An 8,668-nucleotide genomic window follows, 5' to 3' on the forward strand; every position below is an offset into this window, starting at 1 on the left:
AAGGCTGGATCTTACTCACCTTGAGGAAGGCTACCAGACTCAAGGGAGTCTAAGCAACATTTTGTGGACTTTCAGTGTCCTGCCTGTAACTGTGACTCAGCTATATAACAGAAATCTGGACTTGGTTTTGTTTATTTTTAATTGCTTTTTTTTGTTTCTTTTCCATTTGTCAAATTCCTTCTAATATTCTTAATGAAAATTGCCACAAAGAGGAATCTGATTTATACAAAATTTTTTTTCAGGCCATCTACAATTCTCATGTACCTGCCCTTACTTTTGTATTCTCCCATCTGTGATCAACAGAGAGAGACCAAGGCTGATGGGGCCCCAAAATAGAGAATCTTTCCTTTGAGACAGAAGCGCATTTGGAGATCAAAAAGGCAAGGGTTATGAGTTCATGAAATAATTTTGTAAACTGTAATGAATTGTAAACTGACAAAATATATAGCAAACATAGCTATTATCATTTATATAATATTTTATAAAATTTGTTGCTTTTATTGTTCAGTCACTAAGTCATGTCTATTTCCAATCCCATGGAAAGGAGCACACCAGGCTTTTCTGTCCACTATTTCCCAGATTTGCACAAATTCTTGTCCATTGAGTCAGTCATACTATCTAACCATTTTCCTCTCTGTTGTTCCTTTCTATTCCTGCTTCATTCTGTCCCAGTATCAGCTGTCTGCATCAGGTGGTCAAAGTACTGGAGCCTTCTTTATTGTCCAAATCTCACATCTGTACTTGACTACTGGAAAAATTAATGCTTTGACTATATGGACCTTTGTCAGCCAAATGATGTCTCTGCTTTTTAATACACTGTCTAGATTTGTCATAGCTATTCTTCCAAGGAGCAAGAATCTTTAAATTTTGTGGCTACAGTCAACATCCACAGTGATTTTGGAGCCCAAGAAAGTAAAATCTGTCACTGCTTTCACTTTATCCCTATCTGCCATAAAGTGATGCGACCAGATAACATGATCTTAGTTTGTTTTTGTTTTGTTTTTATCTTGAGTTTCAAGACAGCTTTTTGACTCTCATTTCTTCTTCATTAAAAGCTTTTTTAGTTCTTCTTCCATTTCTGCCATCAGAGTGGTATCATCTGCATATCTGAGATTGTTGATATTTCTCCTGGTAATTTTGATTAAGGCTGTGATTCATCCAACCCAGCATTTCACATAATGTACTCTGTATATAATTTAAATTAGCAGGGTGACAATACACAGCCTGGTCATACTCCTTTCCCAAGGAACCACTCAGTTGTTCCATTTCTGGTTCTAATTTTTTCTTCTTAACCCACATTTGATCTCTGGTTCTTCTGGCTTTTCTAGACTCACTTATACATCTGAAAGTTCTCAATTCACATAGTGCTGAAGCCTAGCTTGAAGGAACATAGCCTTGCTAGCATGTTGAATGAGTGCAACTGTATCATAGTTTCAACATTCTTTCACATTGCTCTTCTTAGGGATTGGAATATGAACTGACCATTTTTATTCCTCTGGCTGCTGCTTAGTTTTCATGATTGTATTTTTGTGCTTATCCAAGTAACACTACCTTTCTTATCTGAGTCATTAAGAACTTTTTTGTATAGTTCTTCTGTGTATTCTTGCCACATCTTCTTAATCTCTTCTACTACAATTTTGTTGACATATTGAGTACAACACTTTAACAGCATCATCTTTTAGGATTTGAAATAGCTCAGCTGGAATTCCATCACCTCCAATAGCTTCATAGCAATGCTTCCTAAGGCTCACTTGACTTCACATTCCAAGGATGTCTGGCTCTAGGTGCGTGTCCACACTATCTGATAATTTGGTCATTCATCATGATTGTATTTTTGTGCTTATCCAAATAACACTACCTTTCTTATCTGAGTCATTAAGAACTTTTTTGTATAGTTCTTCTGTGTATTTCTTTTCAATGTTCATTTAAGAAAGCCTTCTTTTCTCTCCTTGATATATTCTGAAACTTTGTTTTCAATTGTGTATATCTTTTCTTTTCTCCCTTGACTTTTGCTTCTCTTCTTTCCTCAGCAGTTTGTAAATCTTCCTCAGATGAGCACTTTTCTGGTTTTCATTTTTTCTTTTCCTTGGGATGGTTTTGGTCTTTGCCTCCTGTACAATGTTATGAACCTCTGTCCATAGCTCTTCAGGCACTCTGTTTATAAGATCTAATCCATTGAATCTATTCATCACTTCCACTGCATAATCATAAGGGATATGATTTAGGTCAAACTTAAATGCCCTTTTCGTACTATTCATGGGGTTCTCGAGGCAAGAATACTGAAGTGGTTTTCCATTCCCTTCTCCAGTTTTGTCAGAACTCTCCACCATGACCCATCGATCTAGAGTGGCCCTATATGCATGGCTCATAGTTTCATTGAGCTAGACAAAGCTGTGGTCCCTGTGATCAATTTGGTTAGTTTTCTGTGACTGTGGTTATCATTTTTCTGCCCTTTGGTGAATAAGTATAAGACACTTTTTGGAAGCTTCCTGATGGGTTAGACTGACTGTGGGGGAAATTGGGTCTTGTTCTGATAGGTGGAGCCATGCTCAGCAAATCTTTAATCCAATTTTCTGAATAAGATTGGCATCAGAACCTGAAATGTTAGGTCCATGAATCAAGGTAAATTGGAAGTAGTCAAACAGGAAATGGCAAAAGTGAACATTGACATTTAATGGGTGAATTTAATTCAAATGACTGTTATATCTGCTACTGTGGGCAGAATCCCTTAGAAGAAATGGAGTAGCCCTCATAGTCAACAAAAGATTCTGAAATGCAGTACTTGGGGGCAATCTCAAAGATGACTGAATGATTTCTGTTTATTTCCAAGGCAAATCAGTCAATGTCACAGTAATCCAAGTCAATGCCCCAACCAGTAATGTTGAAGAAGCTGAAGTTGAATGGTTCTATGAAGACGTACAAGACATTCTAGAACTAATACCCGCCCCCCCAAAAAAAAAGGAAAAAAAAGATGTGCTTTTTATCATAAGGGACTGGAATGCAAAAGCAGAAAGTCAAGAGATACCTGCAGGAACAGGCAAATTTATCCTTGGAGTACAAAATGAAGCAGGGCAAAGGCTAATAGAGTTTTGCCAAGAGAATGCACTGGTAATAGCAAGCACCCTCTTCCAACAACACAAAAGACAACTCTACATGTGGACATCACCAGATGGTCAACACCGAAATCAGACTGATTATATTCTTTGCAGCCAAAGATGGAGAAGCTCTATACAGTCAGCAAAGACATGACTGGGAGCTAACTGTGGCTCAGATCATGAACTCCTTATTGCCAAATTGAGACTTAAATTGAAGAAAGTAGGTAAATCCACTAGATCATCAGGTATGACCTAAATCAAATCCCTTATGATTATATAGTAGAACTGGCAAAGAGATTCAAGGGATTATATCTGTTAGACAGAGTGCCTGAAGAACTATGGAGAGAGGTTAGTGACGTTGCACAGGAGGCAGTCATCAAGACCATCCCTCCAAAAGAGAAATGCACAAAGCAAACTGGTTGTCTGAGGAAATCTTAAAAATAGCTGAGAAAATAAGAGAAGGGAAAGGCAAAAGAGAAAAAGAAAGATATACCCATCTTACTGCAGAGTTCCAAAGAACAGCAAGGAGAGATAAGAAAGCCTTCCTTGGTGTTCAATGCAAAGAACCAAAGGAAAACAATAGAATGGGAAAGACTAAAAATCTCTTCAAGAAATTAGAGATACCAAGGGAACATTTCATGCTAAGATAGGCACAACAAAGGACAGAAATGATATAAATATAACAAAAGCAGATGATATTATGAAAAGGTGGCAAGAATACATAGAAGAACTATACAAAAAAGATCTTCATGACCCAGACAATTGTGATGGTGTGGTCACTCCCCTAGAGCCAGACATCATGGAGTTTGAAGTCAAATGGAACTTAGAAACCATCACTATGAATAAAGCTATTGGAGGTGATGGAATTCCAGTGAGGCATTTCAAGTCCTGAAAGATGATGCTGTTAAAGTGATTCACTTTCAGTAGAAATGCATCATCCAGGAATGCAGCTAACTTTTACATTTAGGCAAGCTTGCTTACTGTGTGTGTATTTGTTTGAGAAAATTACCAGGACTCATCCATAATTATAGAAAATCATGTCACTAATAGCCATGCTAATCACAGACTTTTTTTTTTAATTTTATTTTATTTTTAAACTTTACAATACTGTATTAGTTTTGCCAAATATCAAAATGGATCCGCCACAGGTATACATGTGTTCCCCATCCTGAACCCTAAATCATCAAAGAAAAAACCCATTTAAATCTACTTTTGGTAGCAATCCCATTCTGGTGACTCTATATACAGATGCGAGAATCTCATGTATTTCATCTTGACTTCTAGTAAATGCATGTCTAAGTATTTACAATTTAAAAATGCATATTATTTTTATGAAAGATTACTCTTATTTCATATCTCCTTTATATTAAAGTTATGACAACTTTCAAAAGTTGTTGGTGATATTTAAAACCATTAAAAACTTGGATATCTCTCTTGTTTACTTACCAATGACAAGGCCAGACACAGACCCTCCAATTCCCGTTCTTAATGGCAACCCACTCCTGCACTCTTGCCTGGAAAATCCCATGGACAGAGGAGCCTGGTAGGTGGCAGTCCATGGGGTCTCAAAGAGTCGGACATGACTGAGTGACTTCACTTTCACTTTTCACTTTCATGCGTTGGAGAAGGAAAGGCAACCCACTCCAGTGTTCTTTCCTGGAGAATCCCAGGGACGGCAGAGCCTGGTGGGCTGCCGTCTATGGAGTCGCACAGAGTCAGACATGACTGAAGCGACTTAGCAGCAGCAGCAGCAACCTCATAAATCAATAACTTGCTCACTGTCCCTTGTTAATCAATCAGAACAAAATACTTGTTAAGCCCCTCTGTTTCCCCAGGAGGAACTCTGAATTAGCTTCAGGCAGAGCCAGCAAACAGCCCATTCTTGGTCGATTCAGGTCTTACTGTAAAATGTTTTCTGGTCTACTATTCTGTAATGCTGGGGTTTCCCAGGTGGCACTAGTGATAAAGAACCAGCCTGCCAATACAGGAGACATAAGACATAAGAGATGATCCCTGTGTCTGGAAGATCCCCTGGATGAGAGCATGGCAACTCATTCCAGTATTCTTGCTTGGAGAATCCCATGGACAGAGGAGCCTGGTGGGCTACAGTCCATGGGGTTGCAAATAGTCAGACATGACTGAAGCAACTTAACTTGTATCCATGCATCCTATAATGCCAGCCTTTCTATCTACCCCACCACACATAGTCCTTGGTAGCCTTAATTGTGTTAGTCAGTCAGTCATGTCTGACTCTTTGTGATGCCAGGGACTGTAGCCCACTAGGCTCCTCTGTCCACAGAATTCTCCAGGGTATAGTGGAGTGGATTTGCCATTTTCTTCTCCAGGGAATCTTCCTGACTCAGGAACTGAACCCGAGTCTCCAGCATAGCAGGAAGATTCTTTACCTTCTGAGCCACTAGGGTAGCCTTAGTTATTCCTGCCTAAAATAGTAAAACACTCTATGCTCTAACCTTTCAGATATTTACAGATCAATATTCAGAGATCTCTCTGTATTGCAATGCCCTCCCCCACTTATAAAATCCTTTCTAATGAAGTCTCTCCTTACTAAGCTTATATTTATTTTTTATTTGACATATTGTTATCTTGGCAAAGTAAGGAAACAAACACAAATTTATTTAAGATCAGCAAAATGCCAGAGAATGTGTTTAAAAGTTTGCTGGAGTTCTTTTCAGAAACTCATACATTGAATTCTTTAGCAATCTTAGACTGCTCTGTCAGTCAAAAGATTATTGTTTCTTTCCTTTGTTTTTTCTTAAACGACTCACTCTTCTGTGTGTGCAAAGATAGCTAATCCCTGAACAATCGATCAGGAGCTCTCCCTGGCTGCACTGCCAAGGGTCTGCTCTGTCTTGGTGAGGTCACATCAAGCCCCAGCGAATGTAGAAGAAAGTCTGAATGTCAACAGTAGTGAATGTTAAACAGACTGTGGAAAATGGGGGAAAGATTAAGGCAAGTTTAGATGACCTTTGTGTGCATTTAAGTCATAATGGCCCTTGGCTGCTCATAGCAGCGTTCTTCTTCACAGAGCACTTAGCCAGGCAGCAACTTAACACTACGGCTGACTTTCCCTCTTCAGTATGGCAGCAGTTTAGGACTGGATTTGGTAAGGAGATAAAATGTCAACAATTGTTGCTACCTATGAAGTTTTGCATTTTTTAATTGACTTGAAGGCACATTTTTTTACTGGACCACAAAATACAAAAGTAAGAAGCAGCCATTGTGACTGATACTGAATTAAAAAAAAAAAGCCAAAATCTGATTAGTGCTCTAATAACCAAAAAACGATCCTACATTTAATAAATCAACCTAGTCTCACATCTAATGCATTATTCAGTCAAAATGAAGAACTGACGCTGCATGTCTCTTTTTATAAATATGCAAGATGTAACTGCTGTCCTACATTCTTCCAATTCCTGAAACACCTGCTGAGGGACAATGGCTGTTTTGCCAGGAGGGGGAGTGAAAGATTCCCACAGCGGTGCTGCTGCAGCTGTCAGAGGTCAGCAACCATGACCTCTGTACAGGAAGAAAGATAAATGAAAGACAAACTTCATCTTTTAATTAATGAAATGGTAATGCATTTGAAAGTAGAAGGTGACGTTTTTTAATTTTCAAAAATAAATATTAGTATTCTATATCAGCATAATAATTAACTGAGTCTTCTTGCTTTTTAGGAGAAATACATGTTTCTTCATGAGTACAAAGTCATATTCATTAAAAATCGATATTTATTTGCCTTAAGAAATAAATTCTTTCCTTATTTATATATCTATGAAAACTTCATTCCAGAAATCATAGGATAAAACTGACTAAATTGTAAATGGTTTAATTATAAAGTTATTGTTTAATTTATGGTTAAAAGATAAAGACAAAAGCTAATGATACTTTTAACATAATTTAATTTTTACATACTAGAATTTCATTTGAATATTATACATATTTCTTATTCCAGTTTTGCAAAATGATAAAAAGACTATTTTAAAGGGACATGTTATTTTATTGTTCAAGCATGCTTTTCATGTCAGCATTTCTTTTCACTATGTCCCTAACTTTATCAAGTTATAAGAATGACTTCCAACTATTTAATTGCTATTGTGTTTCTTTTTATTCTTTTTACCAGTAACCAGAACTAAGTTGGAACTTCATACAATTTTTTGTTTCTTTTTATTTAGGAAAAGAGAAAGAGAAATGATAGGGTATGAGAAAGAACACACATGTTCTTTGTGAACGGCCTAAAACTAGATTATTGAGGCCACAGATCCCACCCCCCATGCCACCTGTGAGCATGGTGAACACCTCCCTTTTCCCCTGTGAACATGGTGTCTATCGTGGGCTTTAAAGCAGGGAGAACAGATAACCATAACAATTTTTATTTTTTCCTGACATAGAAGGTGGATACAGTCAGGGACGCAGGCCTGAAAAAGGCAGAGGTGTCATTAACTAGTGCACAATGGTGACTTGAGTGTGTTTATAGCACCTTTGCCCCAGGGTAATTCCATAGAGAAGAAACAAGTTGCCTTTTAAACAAAATAGAATCAAGCTCCTCTTTAGAAGAACAGGCCAGCATGTCTCTTGGGGATGTCACTCATTTCAGATCCTGTGTACTTTAAATGATCCATTGTAAGACAACATAATGAATAATCATCTTACTTTTTCACTCTTTAAATTTTCTTTTATTATTAAATTGCCCTAGATTCCCAATCTTCAGTTGTCATATATTTGTTAGTAACTACCAGAATCATTGGCTATTTTGTTACACTTCTTATTTTCCCTTCATTTCACACTTTTATGTGATCTATCCTTTACAAATGTGTGTTTGTGTGTGCATACATATATGTGCAAGCTCATGCAGGTTTCCTTACCAGGTGTTTTTAGCAGTGACCCCTAGAAGAATACCTGATCTATTAGTGTGCCATCTTCATATTTCTGAGCAATGCTAATGTAGCTGTAATAAATGTTCCCTAGAATCTCTAGTATAAGAAGTATCATCTTTAAAAAACTTTTTGATCCAAATCCTCTACTCACCAATGAAGTCCAACATTAATTATTTTTCTTGATGCATTTTCCTTCCCAGAAAGCTGTAGCTGCCACAGGAAACTGAATTCCACCACCTCTTAGCTAATAGCTGTCACTGTTGCTAATGTCCCTTAACCAGGAAAACAGGAACTTTTATGCTTCTCAAGATTAACATTCTTAGGGTTCAGATTATCAGAGATATTCCCCATTTACTCCCATCCAAGTACCTCAGCACCTAATATGCTGATGATGAGTCTGCTGTTCTTCTGCCACTTTGAGTAACTGACATTCTTTGTTCCTCATCTTGATGAATCTTTGTCTCTCCTACACACAAACTGGGGGCTTTCCTCATAGCTCAGTTAGTAAAGAATCCACCTGCAATGCAGGATACCCCGGTTCAATTCCTGGGTTTGGAAGATTTGCTGGAGAAGGGATAGGCTACCCACTCCAGTATTCTTGGCCTTCCCTTGTGGCTCAGCAGGTAAAGAATCCACCTGCAATGTGGGAGACCTGGGTTCAATCCCTGGGTTGGGAAG

Source organism: Bos mutus, chromosome 12 (assembly GCF_027580195.1).
Source record: "Bos mutus isolate GX-2022 chromosome 12, NWIPB_WYAK_1.1, whole genome shotgun sequence".
NCBI classification, from domain to species: domain Eukaryota; kingdom Metazoa; phylum Chordata; class Mammalia; order Artiodactyla; family Bovidae; genus Bos; species Bos mutus.